This window comes from Oncorhynchus tshawytscha, linkage group LG07 (assembly GCF_018296145.1).
Source record: "Oncorhynchus tshawytscha isolate Ot180627B linkage group LG07, Otsh_v2.0, whole genome shotgun sequence".
NCBI classification, from domain to species: Eukaryota; Metazoa; Chordata; class Actinopteri; order Salmoniformes; family Salmonidae; genus Oncorhynchus; species Oncorhynchus tshawytscha.
In genome coordinates, this window is record NC_056435.1 from 64,465,256 (window position 1) to 64,488,088 (window position 22,833).

Sequence of the window (22,833 nt, forward strand, 5' to 3'; positions counted from 1 at the left end):
GCAAGGGGCACCACCAAGCAAGCAGCACCATGAAGACCAAGGAGCTCTCCAAACAGGTCAGGGACAAAGAAGTACAGATCAGGGTTGGGTTATAAAAAAAATATCCAAAACTTTGAACATCCCACAGAGCAACATTTAAATCCATTATTAAAAAATGTAAAGAATATGGCACTACAACAAACCTGCCAAGAGAGGGCCACCCACCAAAACTCACAGACCAGGCAAGGAGGGTATTAATCAGGAGAGGCAACAAAGAGACCAAAGATAACCCTGAAGAAGCTGCAAAGCTCCATGGTGGAGATTGGAGTATCTGTCCATAGGACCACTTTAAGCCGTACACTCCACAGAGCTGGGCTTTACGGAAGAGTGTCAAGAAAAAAGCTATTGCTGAAAGAATAAAATAAGCAAACACATTTGGTGTTCTACAAAAGGCATGTGGGAGACTCCCCAAACATATGGAAGAAGGTACTCTGGTCAGATGAGACTAAAATGTAGCTTTTTGGCCATCAAGGAAGACGCTATGTTTAGCACAAACCCAACACCTCTCATCTCCCTGAGAACAACATCCCCACAGTGAAGCATGGTGGCAGCAGCATCATGCTGTCGGGATGTTTTTCATCTGCAGAGATTGGGAAACTGGTCAGAATTGAAGGAATGATGGATGGCGCTAAATATAGGGAGATTCTTGAGGGAAAACTGTTTCAGTCTTCCAGAGATTTGAGACTGGGACGGAGGTTCACCTTCCAGCAGGACAATGACCATAAGCATACTGCTAAAGCAACACTTGGGTGTTTTAAGGGGAAACATTTAAATGTCTTGGAATGGCCTAGTCAAAACCCAGACCTCAATCCAATTGAGAATCTGTGGTATGACTTAAATTGCTGTCCACCTTGAAGGAGCTGGAGCAGTCTTTCCTTGAATGGGCAGAAATCCCAGTGGCTAGATGTACCAAGCTTATAGAGACATACCCCAAGAGACTTGCAGCTGTAGTTGCTGCACAAGGTGGCTCTACAAAGTATTGACTCTGGGGGGGTGAATAGTTATGCACGCTCAAGTTCAGTTTTTTTGTCTTATTTCTTGTTTGTTTCACAAAAAAATATTTTGCATCTTCAAAGTGGTAGTTATGTTATGTAAATCAAATGATACAACTTTCACAAGCCACTGTATATTTAGCCTTGCGTTTTAAGTTATTGTCCTGCTGAAAGGTGGATTTGTCTCCCAGTGTCTGTTAGCTCTATTCCTTTTCTTTTTATCCAAAAAACTCCCTAGTCCTTGCCGATGACAAGCATACCCGTAACATGATTCAGCCACCACTGTACTTGATATGAAAAGTGGTACTCGGTGAGGTCTTGTATTTGCCCCCAAACATAATGCTTTTGTATTCAGGACAGAAAGTTAATTTCTTTGCCACCGATTTTGCAGTATTACTTTAGTGCCTTATTGCAAACAGGATGCATGTTTTGGAATATTTGTATTCTCTATAGACTTTCTTTTCACTCTGTGATTTAGGTTAGTAATGTGGAGTAATTCTTAACAGCTAGTTAACAGATACTTATAATTTACCCTTACAATTCTGAACTGATTTCACCATATTTTAGAACTACACAACAGTGACTTAGAGAATAATATTTCCTCTCAAAATATTTCTATAGCATTCAGTAGGTTGGATTAAATCAGACATTGGTTTCTCTGAGGTAAGGCTCCTGTTTGTGGTCACGCTGCTCGTTAGCAGTACCTCCATGCCTCATTCCAAATGTGCAATCTTGGAAAGGAATATCTGTTTCCTGACACCATAGTTAATTTCAGGAGAAACATGGGAGGAGCTAAATTAGCCAGGTGTTGTACACTCACTGTGTGTCCATTATAACACCACTATGATAGGATGGGGGCATTCATTTACAACTAGGACATTCGTGCTTTCTATCTGTTGTTATCACTTCTATTTCATTTTCAGAGACGTCCTCAACGTCACCTGTCTACTAACCACCGGTCCTGGCAACCCATCTGTACGCACACCTGCGTCTCATCATCATCAGTAACACCTAGACTTCATTACTCCCTTGATTACTTATCCTTTATATAGCACTCTTTTGTTAGCAGTCATCACGTGCTATTGTTTATGTTTCCATGGTCAGGCACTTCTCTTATTTTGTATTGCGTCGTTGTTATTAAACTCACTAACTACGTTATAGGTTTCATATCGTAAATGCTTAGACATTTATTTTCAGTCTCAGCAGGTTAACGAGCGGGCAAAAATGGTTCCAATGACATCAAGAGATTTGTAATGACATCATAGGTTTGTAATTACGTCACAAGGATCAGTTTTGCCGCTGGGTATGACTGACAATTTAGCCTAACTGAACATTTTGTCTGTTACCATCATTTTATTTAACTAGGCAAGTCAGTTCAGAACAAATTGTTATTTACAATGACGGCCTACATCGGCCAAACCCGGACGACGCTGGGCCAATTGTGCGCCGCCCTATGGGACTCCCAATCACAGCCAGATGTGATACAGCCTGGATTAAGACCAGGGTGTCTGTAGTGACGCCTCTAGCAGTGAACCGCAGTGCCTTAGACCACTGCTCCACTCGGGAGCCATGCCTTTCAAAACAATGAATGAACTAAAAAATAATATTCATATATTAAATAATATATTTGAAAAGGACCACAGTAAAACATCAGATAAAAATAATTAAATCAATGACAATTGTGGATCTTTTCAAAATTGCCAACAAAAAGACTTAGAAGTTATTGACCGTTATATCGCACCTCAAGGTTAGTGGAACATATGGTCGAAAAGTGACAAGATTATGTTTTAATAATGCTTATGCATCAAATATGGTTTGATGAGTACTCTCTCGTCTGTGTCTGTGAGACTGAGATGGGCCTCTGGGGCGTGGTGCTGGCAATTGATTTATGATGGCTTGGTGATAAAACCTACAGTCTGCATAGAAATAGTTGGTGTTTGTATACTGTGAGGTACCAGGGTTGGAGATGTTTCTGGTGTGGACGGCTGATGGGAGGAACCTCGTCTTAGGGGCCAAACCCCGGTTTATATATAATTGGAACAGTCTTCACAGTAAATGCTATCTGGCAGGGGGATACTCCTTTCTCACATACAAATCCTAACCTTTTGACCTATTCCAGACATCTGTTGTTTGTTATGTATTCAGGAGGATGTGTCTTAACTATAAAATACTGTGGCCCGGTTCTGCTCGTTGAGCTCTCGGCATCCCACTTGAGAGTGTGGGATTGACCAGCTTCATCATTGCAATAATTAATCGATATTAAATAAAGATCATTGTTTGAAGAAATGACAAAGTCTCTCTCACTTGATTAGAATATTCCACGACAAACTACTACACAACCGACACACTGACACCAACTTCTGGCTCTCATTTTCATTATCCTGAAATGAAATGTAATACTTATTCAATTAACCCTGGATACAAAATAATATGTTCTATGCAGTCTGGGCTTTAGTATGGTTACATCAAGGAGACTAAACTTCTCCAACCTCCCCTTGATCCCTCCCGCTCCTCCCTTCCTGCCCTCTCCCCCTCCTCCTCCCTGCTCTCTTCCTGCCCCCTCCCCCTTCCTGCCCCCTCCCCGCCACCTGTCATCCCCTGCCATTTTGAAACGTGACCACAACAGTCCAAAAACATCAATTGCCATTCCCATCGTCTTTTATGCCCTCCATTTTTTTCTTTGCCAGCAATCTGGGAGAAGACAGCATCTATATTTCTCCTTTCAAGACAGAAGATTTGAATAGAACCACCTGTTGTGCTGAGCAGTTGGAGGCACATTAAACATCTGTGACATGTTGCCTCCTAAATATGCAGTTGGCTCAGACACGATTAGAAGACTGGGCAGCCCATAAAGTGAGACTTGTGCTACTGGGGAGGCGTGTGGTGTTGGAACAGCGTAGGGCTGGTTAGCGCAGCACAGCGAGGGTGCCTTGGAGAGGCTTCAGTGCACCAGAGACATTGTCACTGAGAAGCCACAAGGAAAAGCACAGGAGGCCCAGCCTTAATAAACACACTATCAAACTGTGTCACCCAATGGAAGGGAGGGACTTTAGGGAACCCATCACTCAAAATACTTCCTCAAATGCACTGGTAAAACAGAGCATAGTAAGACTGATATTGACAGCAACATAACTTGTGTAACTCATCCCTAGAAGCAAAATATGCTAAAGAAATATGTGTTTTTGGTTGTCTTGTGGTCACTGGGATACATGTGGTAAAATAATATTTTAAGCAGTATCAGGCAGCAAGCCGGGGAGTGGTAAAATACCATGTTAAGGAGTATTTCATTGTCCTTTTGCAGCTGTTTGATTGTTAAGACTGAATTTAACTGTGAGTTATGAATCCACAAGCATCCCACATCAACAAACTGATTATAGCCCTGTCTGTTACAATGAGAGCTTGGAGAGACGAAATGGATAGCTTCAAAGGCTGCAATATTAACTCTAAAAGAGACACGCCATTATCTGTCCCCTCTGAAAAGAGAAACGTCAACTATAGAGGTGAATGGTTCCATTCTGGTCAAGCGGTCACTCACTCAGGTAAAACCTAGGGTGAAACTGACATAAGAACGAAGGTCAGACCATTTAAATTGAACTGCCAGGTGTCCTTTATCAATGAGAGCTGTTGGAGCCTTGAGTATAATGAGCTGTTTATCTGCGTATTACAGACCACCTTGTAAAATAAATCAGCTGTCGTAAACAACGCACCAAACCACTGTTACACTGCACCTTGCAAGATAAGAAGTGGAGTTTAATTAGGAGTTCATCTTCACAAGTAGAATGATGTATTATTTCATTGCCTTGTAAAATAGCAACCCAACCAGTTATGGGCAGAGCCATATTCCACTCATTCAAATGTAATTTTCTTTTCCTTGTTCAAGATGTTTGAGTTGATTGTGTTGCAAAAGATCAAACTTAAAATCAGAATATCAATTTAGTAGGGAAACTTGAGGAAATTTATACCGATCAGGTAATTGAAGAAACTTATGAAGGACCACGAAAAGTGCAAAGTAATTAGGAAAGTAATTATCGAGTAGCAAATCACAGAAACAATTAAACTATTAACTATTAAATGTTTAAAATGTAGTTTGAAGACCATAACAGTAGTCCCGTTCTAAAAGAGTGTGGGGGATATTTTGAAAAATCAAGTAGAAAAATAGTAATTTTCTTTAAAAAAACATTCATAGTCAATCTACAGGGTTATACTAGAGGACATGACTGCACTGCGGGCATTAAGACACAATCAAGTATTGTACAAAAGGCAGTGTGTTTTCTAAAACATCTCACTTTACCCTCTTTTCCATAACGTCTTATATTTTCTTCACACTTATAAGGCAAGTGCTACTTTTCGTGTTACGTTTAATGGTTAATTCAGCTGATGAAACATTAAGGTGTGAAATCCCGCACTGCCCACCATGAAAGCTCACAGATCGAAAACCTGTAAACCATGGGCAGTCCACATCTCATAAATATAGTACTCAGGCAACTGTTTGCTATTGCATGTGACATCCTTCCCTCTCCATTTAAGGTCATCCAATAAAGAAATACCACATTTCTTTATTTTTACCAGAGGCATGCGTCTTCATGTACTGTTAACTGTGGTACACTACTGGGGTGGCAGATAGCCTGGTGGGTAGGAGCGTTGGGCCAGTAACCAGAAGGTTGCTGGATTGAATACCGGAGCTAACAAGGTAAAAATCTGTCGTTCTGCCCTTGAGCAGAGCAGTTAACCCACTGTTTCCCGTGCGCCGTCAATGTCGATTAAGGCAGCCCCCCGCACCTCTCTGATTCAGAGGGGTTGGGTTAAATGTGGAAGACACATTTCAGTTGAATGCATTCAGTTGTACAACTGACTAGGTATCCCACTATAGGGATGTGTCATTTGACATTAGGTCCCAAAATGGCACCCTTTTTCCTATACAATAAAGTACACTACTTTGACAAGAGCCCCATGGGCTCTGGAGCCCATGTATGCTACTGTCCAACTTCATCATCAGTCAACCAGAACCCCATCACTAGAAGCCAACTGTCTGACCTCGACTTCATCAGTCAACCAGAACCCCATCACTAGAAGCTGACCGTCTGACCTCGACTACATCAGTCAACCAGAACCCCATCACGAGAAGCCGACTGTCTGACCTCGACTACATCAGTCAACCAGAACCCCATCACGAGAAGCCGACTGTCTGACCTCGACTACATCAGTCAACCAGAACCCCATCACGAGAAGCCGACTGTCTGACCTCGACTTCATCAGTCAACCAGAACCCCATCACTAGAAGCTGACCGTCTGACCTCGACTTCATCAGTCAACCAGAACCCAATCACTAGAAGCCGACTGTCTGACCTCGACTTCATCAGTCAACCAGAACCCCATCACTAGAAGCCAATGTTGACTATGCAAATCGTTCCATATCTGAATGGCATCACTCGGAGTGAAAACTCAAAAAGAGAAGAGGAAATATAGAAAAGAAAGGAGGACCGCAGCGATTAATGTCTCTCTCTGCCAAATCCACTCGTTCTGTGTGTTCCAATCAGAGTGGAAGAGACTTCGAACTGGGACATATCACAATCCCAGCTCAGTAGTGTTGTGTCTCATGGGTATTAACTTACAAAGCCCATTATGCTAGAGAAACAAAGAAGCGCACGCAGAATGACAGAAAACTCTGCAAATCCAGGCAGAGGGCTTAATCTCCCAAAGATATGCATCATCAGAACAAATCCCAACGTGTCCCCAGATTAAATTCATGTGTGCATGTGGCTGTGCACCATTAAAAACAGATGTGCCATTGTCATATCATAACTTCTTTACACAGATATAGCAGATTCAGCAGTGAACACAGAAATGCTGACGCGCACACATACACACAAAATGTGAAACACCGGATGCATATAAAGGCATGTTTACATTAGCAATAGGGTGCTTAAGCATAAACTCAAAACACACCCACATATTATCATGCATGTACACAGAAATACCATTAACAATGCCATAATCGTGCATAACTACACAAGGACTTTTAATACAACACACATTAACACCCCACGATAAGACAACATCATATTGGTCATGATGCAAGTCTAGCTGCAGATAGGAAGCAAGGAAGTAAACGTCTCTGTTAAAATGTTTGAAATTTGGCCGCAATCTGCTTCACACCCACCTAGTGTGCGTCCCACATTTTGCACCCTATTCCAGGTGTAGTGCACTGCTTTTGACTAGGGCCCATATGACTCTGGTCAAAAGTAGTGCACTATATTAGGTGGTAAGGTATCATTTGGGAGGCAGGCCTAGTCAACACCTCTCTGTTTGGAGAGAATATCCGCTGCCCACCAGAGGCAGGCCTTTTCAAAGCTACGTTGCTCTGAGTTGCTTCCTAACCTTGTTCACTGTCACTCAGATGATCTAGTTTACTTAGCTGCCTTCCAGATATCCAGAACAGAAGCACTCTGGCTGACCACAGTGAGTGGGGAGAGAAACACATGCACACTCAATTTTAATTCAATTTAAAGGGCTTTATTGGCATGGGAAACATGTTTACATTGCCAAAGCAAGTGAAATAAATGATAAAACAATTGACAGTAAACATTACACAGTTAAAAGAATAAAGACATTTCAAATGTGATATTGTCTATATACAGTGTTGTGTAAATTATGTGCAAATAGTTCAAGTACAAAAGGGAAAATAAATAAAACATACACTCTCTCTCCATCTTTTGCACACACACCCCCCCATCTCATTCTCTCTCATACCCACCCACACACAGTGTTTTTATACTAGTGCATGAACTACTGTAAATATAATACCTGTGACCATCTAATGTTGAAGTGAGCAAATTCCTGTGCTGTCCATCTTGATTAGACATTTTTAAATTATATTTCAATAGAGATTGCTCTCTTTCCCTCCTGTTGTTAACTTATAGCACATCACGACACATACACTGGAAATCCATTCGTTATTTTGTTTTATAAAATCCTCATTGATAGCACATTGTTATGCGCCTACACTTGGCGTTTTTTGAATTTTAAAAGAAAATGTCGCCTGAGAACACTGAGAAAATCGTATTGTCAGGTTGTAAGACCTTGAGGTAACACTGAGAAAATCATATGGTCAGGTTGTAAGACCTTGAGGTAACACTGAATGTCTGTCTGTCTGCTGTGAGATGAAAAAACATTGGCCACAGTATCACAAGCTGTGCTTTCTTTTCCAAAAGACTTCTGAGATTGAGTCCAGAGCAGAAGTCCTCACCCCAAGGCACACATTGTGCTGTAGTCTAAGCCTCCATATGTCAAGACCATGTCTATATATGACAGCTTAACGATGGTCAGAGCTGGCCAGACCCTGGGCAGGGTAAGTGTTGCAGGAGACAAAGAAAACTCTTTTAGAGACAGAAAGAGATGGAGGGAAACAGGGGAAAGAGAAAGTGAAAGAGAGACAGAAACAGAGACGACCAAAGGGGCTGTCTAAAGAGCTGATCTACAGTATACAGTAAAGCTGTACAAGAGACTATTTCTAGCCTGAAAGATGGAAAAAAAATCACTGTATTTGTCGAGTTGGTCAACCGCACAGGGCTCCAACATTGCACAGTGCAATGTTGTTACTTTATAGACGCAATCAATTGGCTAGTACTCCAGAATTCCCTCAATTGAGATGAGGGATGAGTAATCATTTGGATGAAGGATGCGGGTGATTGGATGGGGAAATGTAGGCTGGGTGAGTTGAGGAAAGGGATGCTGTTTTCTTTGATGTGGCAGTCAGCAATAAAGATCCTCCCCGCCCCGGTTTCGGTAAAAAGCTGAGGGATGGGGCTTGAGCAATGTAACCACTCAAATTCATAGAGTGCTATGGATACAAGGACTGACATCCATGATATCAAAATTATAGTTTTAAATGTTTACAAAAAAGGGTATATTTGGCTTCTGATGGGGTAGGACAGCTACACTGAGTTCGTGAGGCATTTATAAGTTATATTCTTCAAGAATCAATGGGTACTGTACATATTCATTTATACGTCCCAAAATGTGGCAACTGCTGATTGCCCCTTTAAATACAAATATTATTACGAAGCTTTGTGAGGTGATGGTTTCCATTTTGTATGTTTTTCTTTAGATTGGCAGCCCACATGTACTACAATAATATACATTTAAAAATATGGAACAAAAAAATATGTTGAGAACTGAATTGGAATTGATATGAGTTTGAATATTGTGCCTGTAACCCCCAAACAAAAAAATGGCAAGCAAAATAAAAAGTTGATGTAAAAAAAAAAAAGGATGAGTAATGATTCAATACTATCTGTGATCAGTGTGAGCGGTCGACCAATAATATCTGTGATCAGTGTGAGCGGTCGACCAATACTATCTGTGATCAGTGTGAGTGGTCGACCAATAATATCTGTGATCAGTGTGAGCGGTCGACCAATACTATCTGTGATCAGTGTGAGCGGTCGACCAATAATATCTGTGATCAGTGTGAGTGGTCGACCAATAATATCTGTGATCAGTGTGAGCGGTCGACCAATACTATCTGTGATCAGTGTGAGCGGTCGACCAATACTATCTGTGATCAGTGTGAGCGGTCGACCAATAATATCTGTGATCAGTGTGAGCGGTCGACCAATAATATCTGTGATCAGTGTGAGTGGTCGACCAATAATATCTGTGATCAGTGTGAGCGGTCGATCAATACTATCTGTGATCAGTGTGAGCGGTCGACCAATAATATCTGTGATCAGTGTGAGCGGTCGACCAATACTATCTGTGATCAGTGTGAGCAGTCGACCAATACTATCTGTGATCAGTGTGAGCGGTCGACCAATACTATCTGTGATCAGTGTGAGCAGTCGACCAATACTATCTGTGATCAGTGTGAGCGGTCGACCAATACTATCGGTTATCCGTGTGAGCGGTCGACCAATACTATCGGTTATCCGTGTGAGCAGTCGACCAATACTATCGGTTATCCGTGCGAGCAGTCGACCAATACTATCGGTTATCCGTGTGAGCAGTCGACCAATACTATCGGTTATCCGTGTGAGCAGTCGACCAATACTATCGGTTATCCGTGTGAGCAGTCGAACAATACTATCTCTGATCAGTGTGAGCAGTCGACCAATACTATCGGTTATCCGTGTGAGCAGTCGAACAATACTATCTCTGATCAGTGTGAGCAGTCGACCAATACTATCGGTTATCCGTGTGAGCAGTCGACTTGTAGTGATGGGAAGTTCGGCTCTTTTTACTGACTCATTCAGTCAAAAGAACAAATATTTCAACAAATTTCCTTCATTTATTTCAGTAATGTCCAGAGCACCCTACCGGAGAACGAGGAAAAAAAAAAAAAAAATGATTCTACAAGCCTCTCATTCACCATTCATTATTGGAGCTGTGTATTGTAACTGAGACTTATAAAAGTGTGCTTCAAACAATGTTATTTTGTGATTGCTAAGCATACAAATAAGATATATTGTTCATTTGAAACAAGGTCTAGTTGCCAATCTCTTAGTTGTGGCTGCAACCGGACCAGATTGTGAGCGACTCTTGGCGTAATGATTGACTGCCGCGAGGGAGAGATTAGCATAGTATTGTTCGCAAACTGCAGCATCCCCCAATGTTTAGGTATGTTTTGAAAGTTTCAGAATGTATAGGTATGTTTTGAAAGTTTCAGAATGTTTAGGTATGTTTTGAAAGTTTCAGAATGTTTAGGTATGTTTTGAAAGTTTCAGAATGTTTAGGTATGTTTTGAAAGTTTCAGAATGTTTAGGTATGTTTTGAAAGTTTCAGAATGTTAAGGTATGTTTTGAAAGTTTCAGAATGTTTAGGTATGTTTTGAAAGTTTCAGAATGTTTAGGTATGTTTTGAAAGTTTCCGAATGTTTAGGTATGTTTTGAAAGTTTCAGAATGTTTAGGTATGTTTTGAAAGTTTCCGAATTTTTAGGTATGTTTTGAAAGTTTCAGAATGTTAAGGTATGTTTTGGTTCTACAAAGCTCTGTCCATCAATAATCTAATCAAATCAACCAATATTGGCCACATACACATGGTTAGCAGATGTTAATGCGAGTGTAGAGAAATGCTTGTGCTTCTAGTTCCGACAGTGCAGTAATATCTAACAAGTAATCTAACAATTCCACAACAACTACCTAATACACACAAATCTAAACGGATGTAATAATATGTACATATAAATATATGGATGAGCGATGACCGAGCGGCATAGGCAAGATGCAATAGATGGTATAAAATACAGTATATACATATGAAATGAGTAATGTAAGGCATGTAAACATTATTAAAGTGGCATTATTTAAAGTGACCATTTATTAAAGTGGCCAATGATTCGAGTCTATGTGGGCAGCAGGCGCTCTGTGTTAGGGATGGCTGTTTAACAGTCTGATGGGCTTGAGATAGAAGCTGTTTTTCAGTCTCTTGGTCCCAGCTTTGCCTCACCTGTACTGACCTCGCCTTCTGGATGTTAGCGGGGTGAACAGGCAGTAGCTCGGGTGGTTGATGTCCTTGATGATGTTTTTGGCTACTATTATATTTACAGGTAGTTTGTTTGCCCCCGGTGATGCGGCAGTTGCCGTACCAAGCGGTGATACAGCCCGACAGGATGCTCTCAGCTGTGCACCTGTAAAAGTTTGTGAGGGTTTTAGTTGACACATTTCTTCAGCCTCCTGAGGTTGAAGAGATGCTTTTGCGCCTTCTTCACCACACTGTCTGTGTGGGTGGACCATTTCTGTTTGTCTGTGATGTGTATGCCGAGGAACTTAAAACTGTACACCTTCTCCACTGCTGTCACGTCAATTTGGATAGGGTGGTGCTCCCTCTGCTGTTTCCTGACGTCCACGAGCATCTCCTTTGTTTTGTTGACATTGAGTGAGAGGTTGTTTTCCTGACGCCACACTCAGAGTACCCTCACCTCCTCCCTGTAGGCTGTCTCATCGTTGTTGGTAATCAAGCCCACAACTGTTTTGTCGTCTGCAAACTTGATGATTGAGTTGGAGGCGTGCATGGGCAAGTAGTCATGGGTGAACAGGGAGTACAGGAGGGGGCTGAGCACGCACCCTTGCATTTATAAATTGCATTTATTCTTGCACCATGCGAACATGTATTTTTATTCTCTATGCTGCCTGCAGAGTGATATTTTCTGCACGCACATTAGGGCTGGGCGATATGGCCAAAATATCATAGCACGGTATTTTTTCAACTTTTGACAGTGTGACAGTATTATATGTTTTTGATGAATACAAGTTCTAAATTTGCTTAAGGAGTAGTGGTGGCAACACATACATTCTAAGTTATTTTAATGGGTCTTTCTAAAAAATGGGTCTTTCTAAAAAAATAAAGTATATATTTTCATATATACACACTGCTCTTGCTAGTATCGCTGCTCTTTACTAAGCTTTACGTATCGGCCTCAAGGCCTTCGTCAGATCTTTGAGGCCGATATGTAAAGCTTAAGAGAGAGCCTTGATACTAGAAAAAGCAGTGTGCAGGTTTCTTCTTATCTTATTCAACTGTTACCATGCACCTGCAACAAAGATAGCTCAGATGTGTGACAGCCTTTTGAATACAGTGATGTTTGACATGACAACATATGAAAATGCCAAGGATGAGTGATTTTGACAGGTTAGGAACCAAAGTGTTGGTCAGAGTTTCCTACGGGACCCTAATCTTTGGCTACATTCAAAGTTCTCTTTGCTACCTCATGTAGCTAACATATTCATGCTTCGCCTATTCCTCTTTGATTTAGAAGATGCTGTTGTACAAACACGCTGATTTAAGCCTACAACATCACTGGTAGCTACGTTTGCTCTGACTCCGTACAAATTTTAGCTAGGTAGACAGCTAACTAGTGATTAGCAGCTAACATGATTTAGCCACAACTTGCTAAGAAAAGACAAACTAGCGGTTTGCAGATATAAGAACGCTTGTGCATTTATAATAGAAGCAAAGAGGAAACAGCATTGTTAACAACATTGTTGCATGACTATGTAGACTGAACGCAAGTGTCTATTGGTTGAGCAACAAATGTGCTCACTCCTTCAGTGACGGGGCGGTGCCAGGTCTGTGTGGAAAGCGGCACGGAGAGAGAGAGAGCGGAGAGGGATGACAAGTAGAGGATTTAACTATAAAAATGGACGTTACACACAGCGTATCATATTTAAACCAAACATTCAAATACCGTTATAGAAGATAAAGTAAAATCTCAAACCGGTTCGTGCATTAATATCGGTATATAGTAAAATACAGTATATCGCCCAGCCCTAACGCACATGATAGACAGTTTGTCGGAGCACGCCTCTGGAGCAGCTGAGCCGGGGGAGCGCGTATTCAACCCTGCTGAAGAATTCATTGCGGCCAGCAGGTCAAACAAACGACTAAAATGAATGAGTCACTCTAAAAAACAAATAATGACTCTCAAGTCATTCAAAAAGAACAAATAGTTTGCGAACTGCACAGCACTATTGACTTGCCATCTTTAGGTGGTGTGATGGAGTCTGTTAGTTGGGCATTGATGGATTCTTATCTGTAATCTGTGATAAGAGTCATTGGTCATGTAGGATGCCCTTACGGTCAGCAGGAAATATCAAGTAAATTCATGATATTATAGACTCAGAAGGAAAAATACATTGCCATGCTGAAGAAAAACGGTACCATGCCAGACAAGAAGAAACACCATGAGATCTAGGTTCTGGTGTGTAGCGTTCTAGGCTGAGACAACCCCAGCAATTCTCGCAAGGTTTTTTATATTTTTATATATCTTAGAAACTTCAGGAGTCCATCTCCATCTTCTTCTTTACCACACAGTGCACACACCATGACTCCTGTCTATGCCTCTAAAAACTCTGAATTATGGTAATGCTATTCAGACTTTCTGCTGCATCTGCGTCACAAGCAGTGCCGTAGCGGTCAGGCCAGAGAGCACTGGAGTTGGAGCTGGAGGCCATTATTTGGCCAGCAGTCTCCAGAGGTAAGCAGAGGCCAAGGCAGCCGTGACTCTCACAGCACCAGGCTAGCATAGGCACAAGGCTCTGGCCTTAGTACCAGATGATTACCAGCCTAACAGCAGGCCTCCTACTTTATCTAGCCACTTTACCAATTTCAAAAGGAACTTATGGATGTAGGTGTGTATGGAGAGGGGGAGATAGTGTGGGGGTGGTAGCAGCGTGTGTGTGGAGAGGGGGAAACAGTGTGTGTACCAGGTGGAACTATGAACCCACCACTACCATCCCAGATAGTGCCACTAATGCATTATTCAGAAGCTTCAAATGTGAAACTTTGGGCAGTTTTGTCCCAGGGGCTTTTCTATCTTATAAAACTACCGTACTACCACTGGTAACAGCTAGCAAACATGTGATTTGCATGGGCAGTGGGACTCTCTAATCAATACATGGCTCTAAGGAGGTGTGTTACAGTTTACTAATTTTACAAAATGTGTACCATCACTGAGCATTACTTGGTGTAAACTCACAATATTTAGGGAATGATTTTTATGTGCCTGAATCCAGACAGTAGGATACAAATAAATCAGTGGAACTTGTGATTACTTTCGTCAGTAAAGCAAACAGACTTTTGATTTATTTACCTAACCTGAAAATAAATAGGCTATTCATATCGAACATATATCAAATGTATTTATAAAGCCCTTTTTACATCAGCAGATGTCACAAAGTGCTATACAGAAACTCATCCTAAAACCCCAAAACAGCAAGCAACGCAGATGTAGAAGCTGCTATTTACCATATACTGACTTTTTATGACACCTAGATACCAGAAAGCACCTTTATCCTTATCCTCCTTTATCATTAACAGTTACAGATGGAAATAGCAGTAAAGTGAGACAAGCAAATCATCAATGTTCAGTCTTTTGCTCTGTGACAAAGGCCAAATGTCCTCCACAAAAGCTAAATTGCCAAGGAAACACTGAGCCTGGTGATAATCATAGGAAATGAATGACATCCTACTATAAAAAAAAAACGCAAAATCATGATATTTTGTTGATGCTTTCAACATCATTATAGCACTTACGAGCATTGGCCGAAAGCCAAGGCACTTCAGAGAGATTCACAGAATCTTGGTAAAACGGTCTAAATGCTACTAGTGAATTTTACGTTTGCACCATTACATTACTACATTGCAATTATGTTATGACTGAAAATTCAGCACGTTGTAAAAACTATGGGGGGTATCAATGTAAATTGAGTATGACCAGTTATGTGTTTTATTTGTTTATATGTCAATGGAAATTAAATAAATGTTTTTTTTAAAGTAATTTTAAAAAAAATAGGACAGACTTGAAAATGTTGATTTCAAAACACACATTTGAGGAATCACCCACAAGTTATAGAAAATGTTAACTTGAACAACCGCAAGTAGGGGCGTACTGCTGGAAACCATTTCAAGTTCCGGATCATACAGTACACTGCACAGTATCAGTTGAAACGGTTTTGTAGCCAAACTGACCTCCTTGCACCTGAGTCACTTTAAAGAAATACACTGAGTCCCATCACCAAATCTAATTTTAGGGACACTCATTGTTAATGATCACTTTCAGTCTGCCTCTGTGTTGCCAAGTCCTTTAGGCAACACCAGGTGAGAACAGATCTTAAACCATCTTCTATCCACAGTAAATAAAAGAACATTGAAAACTTATTAAACCATCTTGGAACACAGAAAATGCCATTGAAATAGACTATTGCCCAGTTTCAAATCGACCCCTCACCTCTACACCCAAAGCACTTATGTAGATTTGAAAGTATTGGATAGCTGTAGGCTAGCTAATAATAATGTAGCTCCATTTTGGTCTTCGATTTGCTAGGGCTACACACTGTCTCCACCATATTGTTTTGCCTATCCAATCCTTCTAGATCAAGTTCCTAGAGGCCTGGTGGGCTATAGGGATTTGGTTAAAAGGTTATGGTTACGTTAAGGTTCAGGGTTATTTGTTGGCATGTCAGTCACGTCCCTTTTAGTCACACCCCATCTGTGTCAGTTTCCGCCAAACAACCCAGAAGAGATAGTCACCACAACCTCCTGGCAGACGAGCCTGGTTCCTGGGGCAGCAGGTGTTCGACTGTAACCCGGAGAGCGTGAATGAGCCACCCACCCACCCCCTGGTCCCCGGCCAAAGACACAGGAGCAGGTGTGGAGCAGAGTGGAGCACTGCAGATGAACTAAGGAACACACGGAGCCCAGATCAATTAAACAGCCTAATAGTCCGGGATTCATAAAGCCTCTCTCGTTTGTAACCCCTATTTGTCATCTTTACAACCCCTTCCTTCCATCCATCTCCCCCTCCTCCCTCGGCTGAGGTTTATACCCAGGATCGGTAAACAGAAATCAATGACCCAAAACGGTAGACTGCTTCATATTAATGATTTATCGGAGGGTTGGGGGGTACCTAGAATTGGCTAAGAGGTTACCCCAAGAGCCCCCTGATATGCATTCAGTGGAGGTTCACATATCACCATAAATCCATAACATATTCAGTTGGGAGATCTGGGTTACTAGCGCATAAACCCTTTAATGTACATACTGCTTACAACAGACCTGGTCTATATGAGATTATAAACTGAGTGGTTTGAGTCCTGAATGCTGATTGGCTGACAGCCATGGTATATCAGTCCGTATACCACGAGTATGGCAAAACATTTGTTTTTAATGCTCTATTTACGTTTGTATACAGTTTATAATAGCAATAAGGCACCTCTGGGGATTGTGGTATATGGCCAATATACCATGGCTAAGGGCTATATCCAGGCACTCCACGTTGCGAAAATCCCTTAGTCGTGGTATATAGGCCATACACCACACCCCTCTTGCCTTATTGCTTAATTATAAACTGGGTTGTTCGAGCCCTGAATGCTGATTGGCTAAAAGCTGTGGTATATCAGACAATATGCCATGGGTATGAAAAAACCTGTATTTTTACTACTCTAAATATGTTGGTAACCATTACCCATATACCACACCCCCTCGTGCCTTATTGCTTAAATATACCACGGCTGTCAGCCAATCAGCATTCAGGCCTCGATCCACCCAGATTATAATGGCTGATATACCTTATTGGATAAATATGAGCATGACCAGGTTTAATAGATGTCATAGACAACATTCATTTGGGAGCCTATGGATCTAATAGACACAAATGTTCCACCCTCGTCCTATAGTGTTACCGTGGTGAAGGTCTAAAACCGATGCTCCGCCAAGGTCAATATGGGTTCAAGCGCAATCCCTAGCGGCTTTCAGAGTCTGCTAATTCTTGTTGTGGATCACAATCCTAATTGGATAATTACACTCATTGATTGGATGGTGAAAGAAAGAGGCCCTCCCCTCTCGCTCGGTTTCCCCAACCTATTAGATTAGAGTCTAGTAGTGAGAACTAGCAACCTCCCAAAACTCTCAAGAATTTAACTTGGACACTTCTGACCTCCAGCAAGATCAGACAGCAATAACCAGGTGTAAAAAGTACACAAGCTAGCCAACCCCCTGGTCACAAATCAGATTTATTGGGAGTAGGCAATATTTTATTCTGATCCTCCCCCTTGGTAGTAGACTGTATTCAATCTGGTCTATATGAACAGTATTGCACTTTTCATGTAGCCTACTTTTGGCCAGCTAATAGCTTAACCACCGATCAAGAAACGTTATGGACTAAACGTTCAAATCCTGTTGCTGCAGGATCATTTTGCTGTGACAATATAGGTTAGGTATTTAATTAAAAACTAAAAAAATATATATTTTCTGATACATCTCTCATCTACCCGAAGGAAAATGCAAAACATTGCGAATTAGGTTAAAACCATCATCAGTCTGAATGACCAACTCTAGAGGGGTTGAGACCAGACCTCTCCTTAGAATGCAGTGCTTTTCTGAAGGATATGCAAGCACATTCATGGAACAATGGAATACAGAATATCAAAGGATTCAATCACTGACTTATTGATTTCTAACTATCTGGAGTTATACAGCATAATTTTGGCATAATGTACGCTTGGCAAAAGAAGGGCAAAAATGTAATATGAATGTATAAAGAAAGGTATGACTGAATAGGCCCACATAAAACCTAATCTAATGTATGCTATAGAAGAGCCACACGGTAAGCCATATGATACAACCTAACTAATAAAAATTGTTGTCACCGATTTGGGTGAAATGTCCAACAAAGAACCCCAGAAGACAAATAACTGGAGATGGAGCATTTCATGTGTAAAACAGCACATCACATTATAACTGGAGGTATTGATGATGATAATAATAAATACAAAAATATTATTATTATTAGTAGTAGTAGTAGTAGTAGTATTAACAACTAATTGAGCCTTAAAACGTGAAGTGAATATGCCGCTTTGACAGGTAGCCGTGATGTGGACATGCAATGTTCAGCCTAACGCACACGTCCAACTTCCATGCACACAAGTCTGCGCATCAAGTGTCAACTCCAGTCGTTTTCAGAATGTGTGAAACTCGCCTCCTCCCAACAATGCCAATTCATTATAATTTCTAAAGAATATCCCATATGCAGTGAACTGACAGTCGCTCCATACAGTGTTTTATTTCATTCTCTCCCTTTACCTATCGTTGCGCAAATAAAACAAATGTGCAGTGCGTGTCCCATTGAGTCCATCTGCATCGATTACATAGTGTTTGCAGTCAAAATAGTATCAATCTATTCAATAATCTAATGCATAGGCTACTGCAGGACGCGGCTACTATACTATAGTGGTGTGTTTTCAATAGCCTACCTCAATTCCTTAATAAGTAGCCTGGCATTTTAAGTTTTTTATTTTTTTTGACTTTCATTCCCTGAACTCAGTGACCAATAATAAATCTCCAGACCAAATACACATATTGCGCAAACCATTATGCCTTTCTTTTTTAATTCATATCATTTAAAATATCTTCTGACATAATTAGATTTAAAACAAGCTGCAAACAAGTTCACTGTGAACCGATGATCTACATAATGCACGAGATGGACAGAACATTGCGTACGGTCAATAGTTATTTCACTTGAGATATCTATCCGCCTTCATCAGTGTAGTGATGCAAAATGGCAACAAGTTCGATCTTCGATTTAGCCTAATTGTATCGTTAATCGCCCATCACTAATGAGAGCACATCCATGAGAACTGGCAAGGCATTCTCCCGTCGGTTGCCATACAAAACTCTCCAGTTTTCAATTCTATTTCCTCTCATTTCCCTTGAACTACGATATTGAAGAGGGAAACGAGCGCGGAAAGAAGTCGCTCATACAGCCGGTTTATACATGTCCAAATAAATGCAAAAGTAGACTAAACAATATGCTCGTACCTTTTTACGTGGGAGAATGTCAAAGACTCGGGTAGCAAGTTGGAGAGACTGGTCCTGTCTATTCGACTTGCGTTTTTTCCAAAATGTATGATCCTCTTTGAGCAGCAGCAGCAGCAGCAACGGCGGCGGACAGTCTGAAGCGCAGCTACACTCATCCACCCTGCCACCACGCTTTTATTGGGGTCTTCTTTTTTGACAGGACAGAAACACACTGCATGGAAAGCCCCTTGTGGTGATGGAGAGAATTTATAAATGAAAGTGAGGGAGAGAGCGTTGAGAGTAGTGAGATTAAGCCTTGCTGCATTATATAAACCATTCACCCCCTTTTTTCACAACTGCCACCAGTTTGGAGCTAAAACATTTACAACAAAGACATATTGACCTAGTAAAATAAATAGTGTCAAAAAATGATATATATATATATATATATATATATATATATATACAGTTCGGGAAGTATTTAGACCCCTTGACTTTATGTTACAGCCTTATTCTAAAATGGATGCAATTATTTGTTCCCCTCATCAATCTACACACAATGGCAAACAAACACACACACACACTTTTTTTGTATTAAAAATAAAACAAATATCAAATTGAAATAACTATTCAGACCCTTTACTAAGTACTTTGTTGAAGCACCTTTGGCAGTGATTACAGCCTTGAGTCTTCTTGGGTATGATGCTACAAGCTTGGCACACCTGAATGTGGGTTTCTTCTCTGCAGATCCTCTTAAGCTCTGTCAGGTTGGATGGGGAGAGTCCCTGCACAGCTATTGTCAGGTCTCTCCTGAGATGTTCGATTGGGTTTAAATTCGGGCTCTGGCTGGGCCACTCAAGGACATTCAGAGACTCGTCCCGAAGCCACTCCTGCATTGTCTTGGCTGTGTGCTTAGGGTCTTTGTTCTGTTGGAAGGTGAACCTTCGTGCCAGTCTGAGGTTCCGAGCAGGCTTTCAATCAAGGATCTCTCTGTACTTTGCTTTATTCAACTTTCTCTCGATCCTGACTAGTCTCCCAGTCTCTGCCGCTGAAAAACATCCCCACAGCATGATACTGCCACCACCAAGCTTCACCGTCACCATGTGCCTTTTACTGAGGAGTGGCTTTCGTCTAGCCACTACCATAATGGCCTGATTGGTAGAGTGCTGCAGAGATGGTTGTCCTTCTGGAAGGTTCTCCCATCTCCACAGAGGAACTCTGGAGCTCTGTCAGATTAACCTTCGGGTTCTTGGTCACCTCCCTGACTAAGGCCCTTCTCCCCCGATTGCTCAGTTTGGCCTGGCAGCCAGATCTAGGAGGAGTTTTGGTCATTCCAAACTTCTTCCATTTAAGAATGATAGAGGCCACTGTGTTCTTAGAAAACTTCAATGCTGCATACATTTTTTGGTACCCTTCCCCAGATCTGTGCTTCGACACAATTCTGTCTCAGAGCTCTACGGAAAATTCCTTTGACCTCATGGCTTGGTTTATGCTCTGACATGCACTGTCAACTGTGGGACCTTACATAGACAGGTGTGTGTCTATCCAAATCATGTCCAATCAATTGAATTTACAACAGGTAAACTTCAATCAAGTTGTAGAAACATCAAGGATGATCAATGGAAAGAGGATGCACCTGAGCTCAACTTTGAGTCTCATTGCAAAGGATCTGAATACTTATGTAAATAAGGTATCGGTTTTAGTTTTTTTTATACATTTGCAAAGATTTCTAAAAAACTGTTTTTGCTGCGTCATTATTGAATATTGTGTGATTGATTGATTGATTGATTGATTAATCCATTTGAAAATAATGCTGTAAGGTAACAAAATGTTGACAAAGCCAACGGGACTGAATACTTTCTGAATGCACTGTATAAAGGATTTTTTTTTTTTATGAAAAGATGCAACATGTAACAATTTCAAATATTTTGCTGTTACAGTTCATATAAAGAAATCAGGTAGGAGCGTGGATCAGAAAACACATCTCCTTCGCATAGAGTTGATCAGGCTGTTGATTGTGGCTTGTGGAATGTTGTCCCACTCCTCTTCAATGGCTGTGTGAAGTTGCTGCATATTGGCGGGAACTGGAACACGCTGTCGAACACGTCAATCCAGAGCATCCCAAACATGCTCAATGGTGAGTACGCAGGCCATGGAAGAACTGGGACATTTTCAGCTTTCCAGGAATTGTGTACAGATCCTTGCGACATGAGGCTGTGCATTATCATGCTGAAACATGAAGTGATGGGAGGTGGATGAATGGCACGACAATGGGCCTCAGGATCTCGTCACGGTATCTCTGTGCATTCAAATTTCCATCGACAAAATGCATTTGTGTTCGTTGTCCATAGCTTATCAAATCAAATCAAATCAAATTTATTTATATAGCCCTTCGTACATCAGCTGATATCTCAAAGTGCTGTACAGAAACCCAGCCTAAAACCCCAAACAGCAAGCAATGCAGGTGTAGAAGCACGGTGGCTAGGAAAAACTCCCTAGAAAGGCCAAAACCTAGGAAGAAACCTAGAGAGGAACCAGGCTATGTGGGGTGGCCAGTCCTCTTCTGGCTGTGCCGGGTGGAGATTATAACAGAACATGGCCAAGATGTTCAAATGTTCATAAATGACCAGCATGGTCGAATAATAGTAAGGCAGAACAGTTGAAACTGGAGCAGCAGCATGGCGTGTCATCATGTCAGGTAGTCCTGGGGCATGGTCCTAGGGCTCAGGTCCTCCGAGAAAGAGAAAGAAAGAGAGAAGGAGAGAATTAGAGAACGCACACTTAGATTCACACAGGACACCGAATAGGACAGGAGAAGTACTCCAGATATAACAAACTGACCCCAGACCCCGACACATACACTACTACAGCATAAATACTGGAGGCTGAGACAGGAGGCCTGCCCATACCATAATCCCACCACCACCATGGGGCACTCTGTTCACAACGTTGACATCAGGTAACCGCTCACCCACACAACACCATATACGCTTTCTGCCATCTGCCTGGTACAGTTGAAACCATCTGTGAAGAGCACACTTCTCCAGCGTGCCAGTCGAAGGTGGGCATTTGCCCACTGAAGTCAGTTATGACGCCAAACTGCAGTCAGGTCAATCAAGACCCTGGTGAGGACGACGAGCACGCAGATGAGCGTCCCTGAGACAGTTTGTGCAGTAGTTCTTCGGGTTGTGCAAACCCACAGTTTCCTCAGCTGTCTGGGTGACTGGTCTCAGATGATCCCGCAGGTGAAGAAACCAGATGTGGAGGTCCTGGGCTGGCGTGGTTACACATGGTCTGCGGTTGTGAGGCCGATTGGCCATACTGCCAAATTCTTTAAAATTATGTTGGAGGCTGTTTATGGTAGAAAAATGAATATAAAATTATCTGGCAACAGCTCTGGTGGACATTCCTGAAGTCAGCATAACAATTTCCCACTACCTCAAAATTTGAGACATCTGTGGCATTGTGTTGTGTGACAAAACGTAACATTTTAGTGGCCTTATTGTCCCC

General features: G+C 41.6%; 1 protein-coding gene across 1 annotated transcript in view; it reads right to left on the minus strand.

The window, feature by feature from the left end:
- LOC112255030 (cadherin-22) overlaps positions 1-19,489 on the minus strand; it is a 300,118-nt gene extending 280,629 nt beyond the window's left edge. Inside the window, exon 1 of the mRNA XM_042324818.1 lies at positions 19,345-19,489. The gene's annotated coding sequence lies outside the window, so the exon portion shown is untranslated. The remainder of the gene's footprint in view (positions 1-19,344) is intronic.
- Between the last annotated feature and the right edge of the window lie 3,344 nt (positions 19,490-22,833).